Source organism: Numida meleagris, chromosome 1 (assembly GCF_002078875.1).
Source record: "Numida meleagris isolate 19003 breed g44 Domestic line chromosome 1, NumMel1.0, whole genome shotgun sequence".
Taxonomy (NCBI): Eukaryota; Metazoa; Chordata; class Aves; order Galliformes; family Numididae; genus Numida; species Numida meleagris.
Window position 1 is genome coordinate 157,685,242 of NC_034409.1, and position 13,765 is coordinate 157,699,006.

Genomic DNA, 13,765 nt, shown 5'->3' on the forward strand with positions numbered 1-13,765 from the left:
CTGTTCTTCAAATGGCACAAAGTGACATTGCTAGTGAATAGAGGGCGCTGACTGTTATCTGTGGTTAATAACATCTCTCACTAGCCCCCATTCAGCTGCCAGTTAACACAAAGGCACGTCTGTATGACTTTTAAAGGGTCTGAATTAATACACCCAGCCAATCAATGATTTCTGCCCCTTCCACAAGGACACTGGTCTGTTACCATTACTAGATGCTGTCAACAGAAAATGACATGGGAGTCGCAAAAGGTAAAATGATGTCAATTTAATCAGAGAACAGACAAAAGGCAAACAATGCTGCCCTGGAAAAGAGTTTAGCAAGGAGACTCAGAGGTTGGCATAAGCCACACTCGACAGGTCCCAGTGAAACTAGCTTGAAATTCAATGATACAAAATCCAGCAATGTGACATAGAAGATGAGAACTGTTGTTTCCATTCAATTAAAATCAGTGAATGCTGCTGGCATAAAATAAATTTGACAAAATATCAAGAGGTTTTGCATTGTAGGTCAAAATATTTTTCTTCTAAACTGAAAGAAAACAGAAGTGGTAGATGAGTTAGTGTAATTTTTGTCAAAATTACATGAAATAAATAATAATGATAATAAAGGCTTCCTGCAATTTCCTGTTCATTGTGAAGTTAAACAAAACTCTACTGATTGAGATGATTTCATCATAAAAATGAAGCAATTTAAACTGTTTACATGTCTATGAAAATGATATGTAATGAGTTTATGATTTTTCTTTTTGAAATTTGTGCCGTAATGTGTATATAATTTCCCTAGAAAATTATTTTCAAGGATTTGTAGACAAATAATATGATATAAGGTCATGCATGAGCAGAAAATTGAATAAATGAGCTACTTTCGGACTACGTAAGATTTTACAACCATTCTAGTTACACACATCTGCAAGGTGGGCCTGTAAGGACACCCTATACTGTCAGGATACTGCATCCTGACTCATGTCAATACAAAATACGCATCTTCTTCCTCTCTGATCTTTGTCGGAAAGAAACCTTGTGTTGACTCAGAGAGGCATCCATATAATCTTTTCTGATCTGCCTGATTTAGGAGAATGAGTCGCAAATGTTCTGCAAGATACAATTTTATAAACATTTAGAACTCCTATGTTTCTAGATGGCACAAATCCAAGGAGCTATTTGATGTTCCAAGTTCTGAATCAATTAGAGACACTGCATGTTTCAGTCCAAAAACTACTCAAGAAATGAAAAAGAAGCTCATTGCCAGCTTAGTTTTAAAATATTAAATGGGATAATTTGGCCTTCCATGTGTATACATGAAAACCAACTGCGATGAACTATAAATACAATTTTTAGGAATGAGAAGACTCCACAGATCCCTCCATTAATCTTGTAACCTATAAAGGTTACACGAGATTAGTAAGAAATCTTTATTTTTATTGTAAATATGCATTTTAAAATTAAGGTTGCAGGCTGTTCCAGTTTCTTTAAAAATGTGGTCAGGTGATCCAGCTATTTATCAATTATCAATAGTATAAGAAAGCTTATATTGATGAAGTCTTAGGCTAATCTCTCTGTTCAACTTTCCTGTTGTGTTTTACTGACTACTTATTGGTTTATAGCAAGATCTTTTGCGTATTTGCAAAGTTTTACAAATGTGTAACTCCTTGACCTGCACTATATGACTAGAACTGCACTGCAGTTAAGTATACCAGAGACCTTTCTGGTCATCTGCATATCATTTCTGCATGTAAACCACTTCAAAAATAAATGAAAGTAACTCTAATCAAAATGGCTTTGTAAGATGTAAAGTGACGAGGGCAGGTATCAGCCTGGTGACAGCTCTTCTGTATTATAGCATCCTATTGCGAAAAGCAGCTGGACTGTAATTTATGAATGAGGATTCGTTAAAAAAACATCAGTATAATCTTGCATAGATGATTAGTCTTGTGGAGAGCCACCTAAAATTGGATCCAGTCTAAGGCAGATTTCTTCTAAAATTATGTGGTTACTCTTTTATGTGAGTGAGTAATTTGTCATAATTTGATAGTCACCTTTGATAGTGACATGAGTTGATGGATGATACAACTGTCTAAACTTACTATGTTCTTCAGGACAGATCTCCTTGACTTTGTCTATCCTAACAACAAGTTCCTGAAATATATGGACTTACCATAAACTCAACATCTAGGCATCTTATGAAAAAAAAAAAAAAATTGATATCGAAGAAGAATAACAAACCCTGTATTGAAATATTTTATTATTTTATCTCCCACAATAGTGGGAGAAGACAGTGGGAGGAGATATAACACATTTCTTTAGTAGGATACGTGACTTCCAGTGTATCTGACTTTTTACTGGCCTGTATCAAGTAATTATTTTTAATTAGATAACATATTTGATTCCTGAATTACTCAATAACATTTTGAAATGAATAAACACGTACAACAATAGCAGTAGGTGCTGAATAAGTTTGTCAACTTTTAGGGTGCAACTCAGTCATGTAACTCATGTTATGACACACTTTCTATGAGATGAGATGGAAATTAATTGTTTTTCTAAAGGACTGCATTAGTCATGTGTATTCTACACTTGTAGCTCTTCCCAAATAAATGTAATGAAATCGTCTACACAACTTGCACACATAATATTTTTTTTTGTGGCTAAGAAATGAAACAAAACAAAATAGAACGTTCAGATCCCCGTGGCAAAAGCACATTGCTTGTAGTTTCAGTACAATAAAAATATTGGTGCTAGAGTCACAGGAAATAAGGAAAGAATTAAAAAAGGAATATTTTTTTTTAAAAATCTTTAGAATGTGTTTTTTGTTGTTTTGTTTGTTTTATTGTAATACTTGAGCCCAGATGTATCCACTATAGACACCGATCTGATTTCATCATGAATCTGGGTTAAAGATGTTTCCTAAATAGCATTTTTTCCTCTATTTATACAGAAGTTTAAAATACATCAAGTCAAGTACATCCTGAAAATTTCTGTTTCTCTTCTTGAATTCTTTAGGGAGTCTAGATATTTAGATCATACGGGTATCTACACAACAGAAGTGTAAAGTTATTAAGGTTAATCCCATGTTCTGCATATGTTTGAAGAGAGATATTACATTTGCTTTTAATGCAAATGTCAGCAAAATCTTGCATAAGAATCTGCAATATTCTTATAAAAACTCTGTTTTACTTCTAGCATATTTAATAGGGTTCTTTACACTATATTATTTTTATTTTATTAGCACCATGTTGAAATCTGTAGGAGTTGTAATTTGTTGTATTTTCAGAGATCATTAACTACCTTAATCATCAATATATCTTGGATATTCAGCATTTTAATAGAAAGTAGTCTAGTTTCTGATCTTACGCTTTCATAGTACTTTCTGGATTCAAAGATTTTTTGACCAGAAAAATGTATTAAAATGTCAGAAATATAAAAGACATTTCAAAGCAAGCCATACAATAGATGACATATCTTGCCTATTTTCAGATGAAAAATTGCCTATAATTGATGTAGACAGTGTTTTACAGTTTGAATGGATTTGTTTCCTAGCATCACTGAAAGCTCAAACGGAATGAGAATAACATACAGGAGCACTTAAGGAACACAACATCAAACATGAAAATACAGGGGGACTGAACTATCATACAATTCTATGCAATTCTCAACACACTTTTAATCTCTTCTCCATTTCAAACATTACGTAGAATTTCTAAAGTTCAACAGCATTCTTTTTCATATCTATACAACGTCATGAGACATTTTTGCCTTTTTCTGCCTTTGCAGTTTAAACTATGTCAGATAACTTTATAGACAGAATCACCACTCAAATCTACAAATTTACAAATCTGCAAACCTACAGAAATTATAGTTTCTACATGCCAAACAACGAGATATTTTTCTTCTCAGGATATTGTCCTATTCTGACATTTACTTTTACATACCTTTATGAACTCTTGTACAATAGTTCCACAGGGAAGGTGAAAGTCTGAAAAAGCTGTAGTAAAAGAGGAGGAGAATCATACAGGGTCTTATAAATTAAGAACTTGCCTGCTTTAGGAATGTGTCTCAAAAACTCTGCAAGCCTGAAAATGTAGCAACGCAAGGAGATACAAAAGGATCAACCTGAAGTGTGTATGAGGAGTCTTCATAGCAACAAGGGAGAAACCGTTCTTTAACTTGCACATGCGGAGGACAACGGTAGTGTTTTCAAGAGAGAACAATATTGTTATGGACACCATAACCACTTCTGAGGGGATATAAGAGTATCCGTGTGTGAAAAGAGGGCCTTAGCTGAACCCTGAGAGACACAATGGTAAAATGAAAAGCGTGGATGGAAGAATAGAGCTATTTAAGACACATATTAAGATGTATATTTACTTTAAATTTTGTATTAGTCTGCTTTTGTCATATTGGGATTTCATTTTTATTTATTTATTTATTTATTTGTTATTTGTGCCTAAAAGGAGGCAAAGAAGTTTGAAATAGGCAGTAATGTGTTCAAAGCAAAAGGAAAAAATCTGTCACGGTGCTTTCAGATGTGTACTGGAATATTTGTGTTGATCTGGGAGGTTAACTGTTTTGAACAGATTGCCTATATAAACTCTGTTTCTACTGTTGTCCCCAAAGGAGTGAATTATTTTTATTTTAATTGATGCAACACATACACCTTTATTCTAGCTCTCTGATAGATGAGTATTGCTGCACAGAGCCAAGGCTGTTTCAGTTTCTCTTACTGCCCTGCCAGTGAGGGTTCTAGGGCACAAGAAGCTGGGAGGGGACAGAACCAAGGCAGCTGATTTAAATTTGCCAGAGGAATATCCTATACTATATAATGTCAATGAGTGGTGAGTGGTGAGTAACTACATTGTATATCACTTATTTTGTAAAAAATATATGCATATTATTATTGTTACTATTATTTTTTCCTTTTCTGTCTTAGTAAATAGTTTTTATCTCAAGCTATGAGTTCTGCTTTATTTTTTTATTTTTTTAATTGAGGCATAAAGTGCAAATTATGCATATCAAAAAAACTTTTCCAGCAAGGAAATTATTCCATGTTATTCAGAGTACAAACACAGTGCTAGTGGTTCCTTTAAGAGACTTGACTTTCTAGATTTAAATGTCAAACACCTGTACTTGTACAAGTGCATTCATAACATACAACATACATCAATCAGATTTTATGCCTTTCATATTGTGGAAACTTTTTTGTAAAGACTTTGGTGATGCCTTCTGGAAAACTATGAAAGTTCTTTTTCAAATAATTCTGCAATTAATATATATTCATTTTTCCTGTCTCACTGTAAGATGCATCATTGAAGATAACAGCTATTGTATCTCTGTTATGAAACTTTCCCTCAAGAAGTAATAATCCATTATTTGTTCCCAACAACTTTTCTGAGTCACAAGGCACACTACTTTATTCCTTTTATTATTTAAGAGCAGAAGGGGAACATTAATGGCAGAATTTCCATTTTGGTCACTCTAGTTGTGAATGCCTTTTTTTAGTCTAAATGCAATGTATCCAGCCTAAGACATCTCTAGAGGAATAGAACAGTGACTTTTTTTTCCCTATCATTCCTCTTCCTCCAAAATATATGTTTGTAATTTTGAAAAAGATAGGAATGAAATGTTATAAAGTAAACCAAGTTCATCATTCTGCAGTATAGCTAATCAAGCAACACATTCTGTATATGTTTGGGTGAAACATTGGGTATGGCAAAGCTCCCTCTTATTCTTAAGATTTCACTCTTTGTGATGTGTAGTATTTTCATTTTAACCTGGTCATTATAATTCTCATAGATAACAGCTGGTAAAAGGAAACGGTGAAAGCTTGTGGAAGTGTGATCAAAAAGAACTCTAAATAAAAATTAAGTAACTCTTGTGTCAAATTACTACCCATATATTTTTTTGAGAGAATGGAGTGTGCAAGAAAGACAAGACAATGAAATGTTGTATAGATAGCCAATTCAAAATGAAAGAAATTTAATGTTTTCTTTTCCTGTTTAAATAAAAATCCTAGGAGAACATTCAAAGGAAAATGCATTCTGTATGTTGCCTGTGTCTTTTTCTCCAAGCATCCTTTACTGGATATCAGAAGGAAAATTTTGTTTAGACTGCTGTTTATAGATACACTATGGATGTTTTTATTTTCTTACCTGGCTTTGTTCAGAAAGGAGAATAGTTGATTATATGAAAGACTTCACACAAAATCACATATATCTTACATATTGTAAAATATAAACTAAATATTGAGGTAACCTAAATATCAACTTTTTTTTGCTCTATCCCTCACTTCTGTCCATTCTCTTTGAAAGAAAAGAGAAGAAAAAGGAACCAGCAATTGTTTCACGATGAAGTACAGTTTTGCACTTAACACAGAAATGTATTTTTTATGTATGAAATATATCATGTAGTCTCCAAAGTTACACCATCACTACCAGTAGTTTTGAGTATGAACAGTATTTTCTTAGAAAAATCTGCTTCTTAGTAATATGAGTTAACCTGAAAATTGGTTTGTAAAAAATAGTGCTTTCTATCAGACTTAGTTGGTCATTATTTAATTAAGAAAAATTATCCAGACCCACTACTTGGCAAAAAAATCAGTGAAAAATTCTACATAGCCATTCTGTTAAGATTTTTTTTTTCCTGATATTACGCATAAATGCAAATTTAATGTCAGTGGCCTGAAGAATTGGCTAGTTTTTCACAAAAAGGCATTTCATTTCAAGAACAGTACTTCTTCAAGAAGATTTTTACTGATTTTAAAACTGTTACTATTCACACCACATCCCACACTCTTCCTTTCTTCATGTACTTTCCCTTATTCTACTTATTTCTGCGTATAAGAGAATTCTGTGTAGCACATTTTTTTATTGTCCTTGAAGCATAGGAGCTAGTATTATTTTCTCTCAAATTCTAATTTAATTCCCCCTGATGCTCATTATAGAGGACCTGGAAGGCTAGAACCTTTATCCTGTTTATTTCAAAGGTTCCAGAATTTCAGTTTCTTCCTGCTTTTGCATACATAGTTGAAAACAAGAAAACTCTGCTTTAGTCAGCAGTTTAAAGATAGCTGATTAGGTTTTACAAAACAACAAAATCAGCAATGTCAATTTGTGAGCTAAGTTAAAGTTTCCTCAGACAAAAGCATCAACGTTGGCTGAGCAGAACAGAAGTAATAAGCATATAGTTATCATTCTTATTATCTGCGTGTTATTCCAACCTGTTACCTGAAGCGGATTATTAATAGCAGAAAATTGACAAAAATGAGCAAAGATATAGGAAAGCTATAACCCTTTAGAATTTTGGTACAACTGTTCACCTGACAATGATTTCTTGGTTAAGCTTATTTTAAGTAATGCAATGGAAGACATAAATATTTTCGCATAAGTTTCCTGACCGTGGATTTTCATACTTTTGTACTTAGAAATGAGACTTTTCTATCTGCAGCAATCAAAATTACGCGTTTCTACATTTGTTAGCCTTTCTCATTGGTTTCCTGTATTGATTCAGCACTTTTGATACCATAGAGGAACTTTCAAGAGTCCATGATTCCTCTTCTCTTTCACATTCATGAATGCAGGTATATTTGTTAGATCTTTAGCAAACTGAGGATTCGGTAATTTTGAAAAAAAAAAATGTTCAGGCTTTTCAACAACTGTTATCATCAGCAATGCGGATGCTACTCACTATCAAATCAAAAATGTCATTCAAGTGAAAGAGTTTAATGTTATTTCATTAATAATATCTTCATTATATCTATACAAGAGATTACTACTACTTTTCTTCTTGTTTTTCTACAACTGAATCTTTTGAGTTCACTTAGTGTATTTATTCACAATAAGATTCTAACCTTTGATATAACTTGGCTAAAATGAAAGTATCTCTTACTGATACTTATACATGACCATTTTTATCTCTAGCTTTTCTGTATTTACATAAGATGTTGTATAATAGGCTAGAAATCCTGCAATTATCACTAGTGCTGTTTCATGTGATCTAGGTAATGTTAGAACATAGAAAAGTTCAGTTGAAATGGTCTTACAAAGATCATCAAGGCCTGTGATGAGTGGTGTACCCCAGGTGTCTGTCTTGGGACTGATGCTTTTTACCATCTTTATCAATGACATAGACAGTGGGATTGAGTGCACCTTCAGCAAGCTTGTAGATGACACCAAGATGAGTGGTGCAGTTGACACAATAGAAGGAAGAGATACCATCCAAAAAGGGCCTGGACAAGCTTGAGAGTGGGGCCCACATAAACCTAATGAGGTTCAACAAAGTGTTGCACTTAGACTGGGGCAATCCCAGGTACATGTACAGACTGGGAGGATAACTCCTTGAGAACAGCCCTGTGGAGAAGGACTTGGGGGTCATAGTGGACGAAAAGCTTGATACAAGCCAGCAGTGTGCACTTGCAGCCCAGAAAGACAACTGTATTCTGGGCTACATCAAAAGAGGGGTGGTCAGCTAGGTGAGGGAAGCAGTTGTCCCCCTCTACTCTGCCCTTGTGAAGCCTAATCTAGAGTTCTGTGTCCAGGCCTGGGGTCCCCAGCACAAGAAAGATGTAGAGCTGTTGGGTTCAGAGGAGGGCTGCAAAGATCATCAGAGTGCTGAAGTACTTATCTTACGGAGAAAGGCTGAAGGAGTTGGGTTTGTTTAGCCTAGAGAAGAGAAGGCTTCTGGGAGATCTCATTGCACCCTTCCAGTAATTGTGGCGAGCTCATAAGCAGGAAGGAGACTGACTTTGTACGTGGCCTGTAAATGACAGGAGAAGGGGGAATGGTTTTAAACTGAAAGAGGGGAGATTTAGATTAGATTTCAGGGGGAAATTTTTTACTCAGAGGCTGGTGAGCTGCTACAACAGGCTGTAGTTGTAGATGCCCCATTCCTGGAGGTGTTCAAGGCTGGGTTGGAATGGGGCCCTGGGCAACCTGGTTTAGTGGCTGGCAACCCTGCCCATGGCAGGGGTGTTGGAAATACATCATCTTTAAGGTTCCTTTCAGACCAAGCCCGCTGATGATTCTATGTTTCTATGATTGTGCATTTCAGGGCTAATAAATGTTAAAGCATATTATTAATGGCATTATCTAAATATCTGTTGAACACTGACAGGCATGGGACATCAACCATCTCTCCAGGAAGTCTGTTCCAGAGTTTGACCACCTTCACAGTAAAGAATTTGTTTCTAATGTCAAGTCTGAACCTCCCTTGATGCAGCTTTATGCTGTTCCTGCGCATTCTCTCCTCAGATACCAGAGAGCAGCGCCCAGCATCTCCCATTTCACTTACCCTTTTCAGGAAGTTTCAGAAAGCAATGAGGCCACCTTTTGATCTTTTATTCTCCAGCTGGACAACTCAAGTGTCCTCAGCCTCTCCTCATAAGACATGTCTTCTAGCCCTTTTACTAGCTTTGTTGCCCTTCTCTGGATGTGTTTAAGTACCTTAATATTCTTTTTATATTTTGAATATCAGAAATGCACACCATAATCAAGGTGAGGCTGTACTAATGCAAAATATAGTGGGAGAATCACCTCCTTTGACCAGTTAGCTATGCTGTGTTTAATGCAACCCAAAATTTTTCCCACTTAACTGCTAGACTGAAGGATCAGTTAAATTAAAGACAAAGGAGTCTGCTTCAGTAGTGAGAAATCTGGTAAAGATACTGGCATTCCTTTAACTTATAACAGATACTACTGAGTCTTATCTCCAACAAGGAAGTGGAGAAAATCAATAGCTTCCAAAGTATAAATATGCAAATTTATATGCATGTATGTCAGATGCAAAATATGTTTTCACTTATAAGCCTTATCATATAACACAAGTTAAATAAGTACCTCAGGAAAAAGAGCAGGCAATAAAAAAGTGAATATTGAAAATAAAAGTAATAAACTAAGCCCGTATGTGCATTCATTTGTGTATATTTTCATGATAGACTCATCAAAGTTGTTGTACAGGCAGGTTCTTTACACAGAGAGTGAAAATAAGGTAATACAAATTTCTTTTCATAATCAGTTTTTGTTTTCTCATTCTTCTGTTCTGTATTCATTGTCTATACAATGCCAGGAAAGATCAGAGCATAGGAAAGACCTTCTCTGATATCCAGCAGAAATACTGACTGGTTTTCCCAGGAATATTGCCACACAACCCAGTTATGAGATTTCATCTTCTAGTACATATCAACTTTTCTCACCAGTTCGCTATGTTCTCTATTCTTATAGTCAACTCTTTGCTTGCATTAAACAATACCTAAGCTCTATGAAAGATCCAATGTCCATAGGATTCTAAACACAGCCCTCAAAGTAAGGAAACTCTCTCATTAGGCATGTTACCTGTTCTCTGGTAGAGGTTGTTAGCATCTTTAGCCTAGTCATGTAGAACTGTGATAATTGAGATCTCTCAGCCTGATTACAGATGGCATAATTCTTCTGCAGTTTCTTAGCCAGCAGAAATTAATACAGACCTATCGTACAAAAAGATGAATTAAACCAAAATGTACAGAAGGAGCTCTCAGTATTTTTTTTTAATTTTATTGGAAGTTTTACTCATCTACTCACTTCTTACTGCTTATTAATAACTGTTGCTAGAGATATCTTTCATCTTTCTTCTAACGTTTTTTCACCTTCTCATGGAAGTGAAAATTTTCATGAAAAATACTACTTATGACAAAACTTTCTAGACTTCAAGGTGAAAATATTAATTATAGAACATCACTCCACAGAACAATCATAGGCTTAGTGGTTCAGTTAATCATCTCAAGAGTGAACAAAATTGAAGTATCTACACTTAAGATATTTTGCACAGTAATTGTCTTTGGCTCCTCTTAAACCCAAGCAAATATACTACATGCCTCAATGTCTTAAAAGGAATTGTTTACTTTTTGATGCATTTCAGTTTTGTAATGGTGGAAAATGAAAATAGATTTCCACCTATTGACTTCAAATATGAATGAGAATTATGATTTACCAGACAATTTTAATATATCTGATAAAAAAAAGCATTGCTTACTTCCCACAGCTCCAAGTTCCGACTGCTCAAAAACATACCCATTCATCTTTATCCAGCTACAGCTCAAGTGCTATTGTTTTGGATTGGAAATCTAGTGCAGTCCATAGTTGTTTTCCGATGTAAGTATTCACGAAGCTTCCTTTTCTTTGAATCTAAATGAAAAGTGATATTCACAACATTTTTATAGTACAATGGAAAACCAGAAATAAGAGTTCTTGACAGAAGCACGTGAAATATCATATTCTGTCTAAACACAACTAAAGCATAAATCCCATTGTTCAGCTGACAGTTATATTTTATCCTGCACACAAAGAATTCTCTTGAGTGTAATTCTGTTGTTCTCCTCACTCTTCTTACACATATATTTTACAGATGAAGCACTTCTAATATCATACAGTCTCTTTCTGGAATAGTTCCATAACGATGCTATAAAAGTATTTTAATCAAATTTAAACATGTCAGGTCAAGTTTCTTACTCAATATTTTAAGAAAAAAAAACAACCCATAACACTAAAGTAGATTTATTGAAACTGGAGTTTATTCAAATAAAAATTCAGTGATGCTGTAATGAGCTGATTGACATGGACATTCCCAAATTTTTCTACTGAACCTTGTTATCACCAAATTGTACACCCTGCAAACATTGATGAGGTTGTACTAATAATATTCTTTTGAAATGACATGACCATAGTTTCCTCATTTTACAGGTTGCAATACAAAAGTCAAATAGTTAGCAAACACCTTATTTCTGATCACTTGTGAAATTGTTGCAGAGACAGAAGTAGATCATGGGTTGAAAGAAAGTACACCACAAATACAAGCTCAAAGACCAAGCTTTCATGTCTCACTAGAGGTGGAGTATAAGCCAGTGAAATCTGCCTAACTCCAGCTATCTAGTTGCAAAGTATTAACAGATATGATTTCAGATACATCCCAGTACTCATTCTATTGCATGAATTACATCCTAAAAATATCTGAAAATGTCTTATGGATGTGTGCAGACATGTAAATTTATTTATGCTCTAATATGTCCATGCTGGAGTGATGTGATTCTTCTAGAGCAAAGTTTGTTCACAGCAACCAGCTTAGAGCATATGTAAAGTAAGGCTGCATCATTCTAGATAAACGTGTGTATGTGTATACACACACAAAAAAATCTAATTATTGCAAAATATATGAAAAGAATGTCGTTGCTTTTTAAAATAAAGTAATAGCAAAAGGAAGATTAGAACTGTAGAATCATAGAGTCATAGAATTATTAAAGCTGGAAAAGACCTTTAAGATCATCTAGTCCAATAGTCCACCTACCACCAATATTGCCCACTAAACTGTTTTGCTAAGTAACACATCTACATGTTTCTTGAACACCTCAAGGCATGGTGACTCCACCACATCCCTGGTGAAAATGATGGGCTTCATTGCTGAATGAGGTGGGTGTCCTGGTAACTGAGGACACTAAGAAGGTGGAATTACTGAATAACTTTTTTGTTTCCATCTTTATTGCTAAGACTGCATCTCAGGAGTACCAGACCTTGGAGATAAGAGAGAGAGTCTGGGGAAAGGAAGACTTCCCCTTGGTCAAGGAGGATCTGATCAGAGATCATCTAGGCAAAATCAGTGCACACAAATCCATGGAGCCTGATAGGATGAATCAATGAGTGATGAGGAAGAAGTGATTGTCCAGCTACTCTATCATCTTTGAAAGGTCATGGAGAATGGGAGAGGTACCGGATGACTGGAGGAAAGCCAGTGTCATTCCAGTCTTCAAAAAGGGCAAGAAGGAGAAGCTGGAAAACTACAGGCCAGTCATCCTTACCTCCATCGCTGCGAAGGTGGTGGGACAACTTATTCTGGATCTCATCTCCAACTAAGTGGAAGGGTATCAGGAGCAGTTACCATGGATTCATCAAAGGGAAGTCATACTTGACCAATACAGTAGTGATCTAGGATGCCATGACTGGCTGGGTAGATGAAGGGAGAGCATGGGGTATTGTCTGCTTTGACTTCGTCAAAGCTTTTAAGACTATCTCCCATAGCATCCTCATAGTTAAGTTCAGAAATTATGGATTAGGTGAGTGGACAGTGAGGTGGATTGAGAACTGGCTGACTGGCAGAGCTCAGAGTGTTGTGATCATCAGTACAGAGTCTAGCTGCAAGCTTGTAGCTAGCAGTGCTCCACAGGAGTCAGTACTGGGTCTGGTCTTGCTCAACATCTTCATCAGTGACCTAGATGAAGGGATAAAATGCACCCTCAGCAAGTTTGCTGATGATACAAAGGTGGAAGGAGTAGCTGACACATCAGAAGGCTGTGCTGTCATTCAGTGAGATCTGGAGAGGCTGGATAGAGTTAGACACAGAAAAACCTTATGAGGTTCAACAAGGATAAATGCAGAGTGACACACCTGAGGAGAAATAACCGTATAGGCTAGGGGATGTTCTGCTGGAAAAGAGCTCTGCAGAGTTAACAGTGTGCTCTTGTGGCCAAGATACCTAGTGGTATCCTGGGGCGCACTAAAAGAGGGTGACGAGCAGGTCAAGGGAGATGATTCTCTCCCTTTGCTCTGCCCTGGTGAGGTCACAGACTGGAAGACAGGAAGTTCCATAAGAACATGACAGTGACAGAGCACTGGAACAGTCTGCCCAGAGAGGCTGTGGAGTCTCCTTCTCTGGGTGTTTCCCTGTGTAACCTACTATGGGGAACTTGCTTTAGCAGGGGGACTAGACTAGATCAAGTGTGTTCAATCTATTGACTTGCCTGGGCTGCATC

At 35.9% G+C, this 13,765-nt stretch overlaps 1 long non-coding RNA gene across 1 annotated transcript; it reads right to left on the reverse strand.

The window, feature by feature from the left end:
* On the reverse strand, positions 266-13,559 carry LOC110395958. The gene is made up of 5 exons (XR_002436717.1): positions 13,401-13,559; positions 10,999-11,150; positions 10,323-10,453; positions 3,930-3,982; positions 266-529 (listed from the first exon to the last, which is right to left on the reverse strand). It is a non-coding gene; the product is annotated as an uncharacterized LOC110395958 (long non-coding RNA).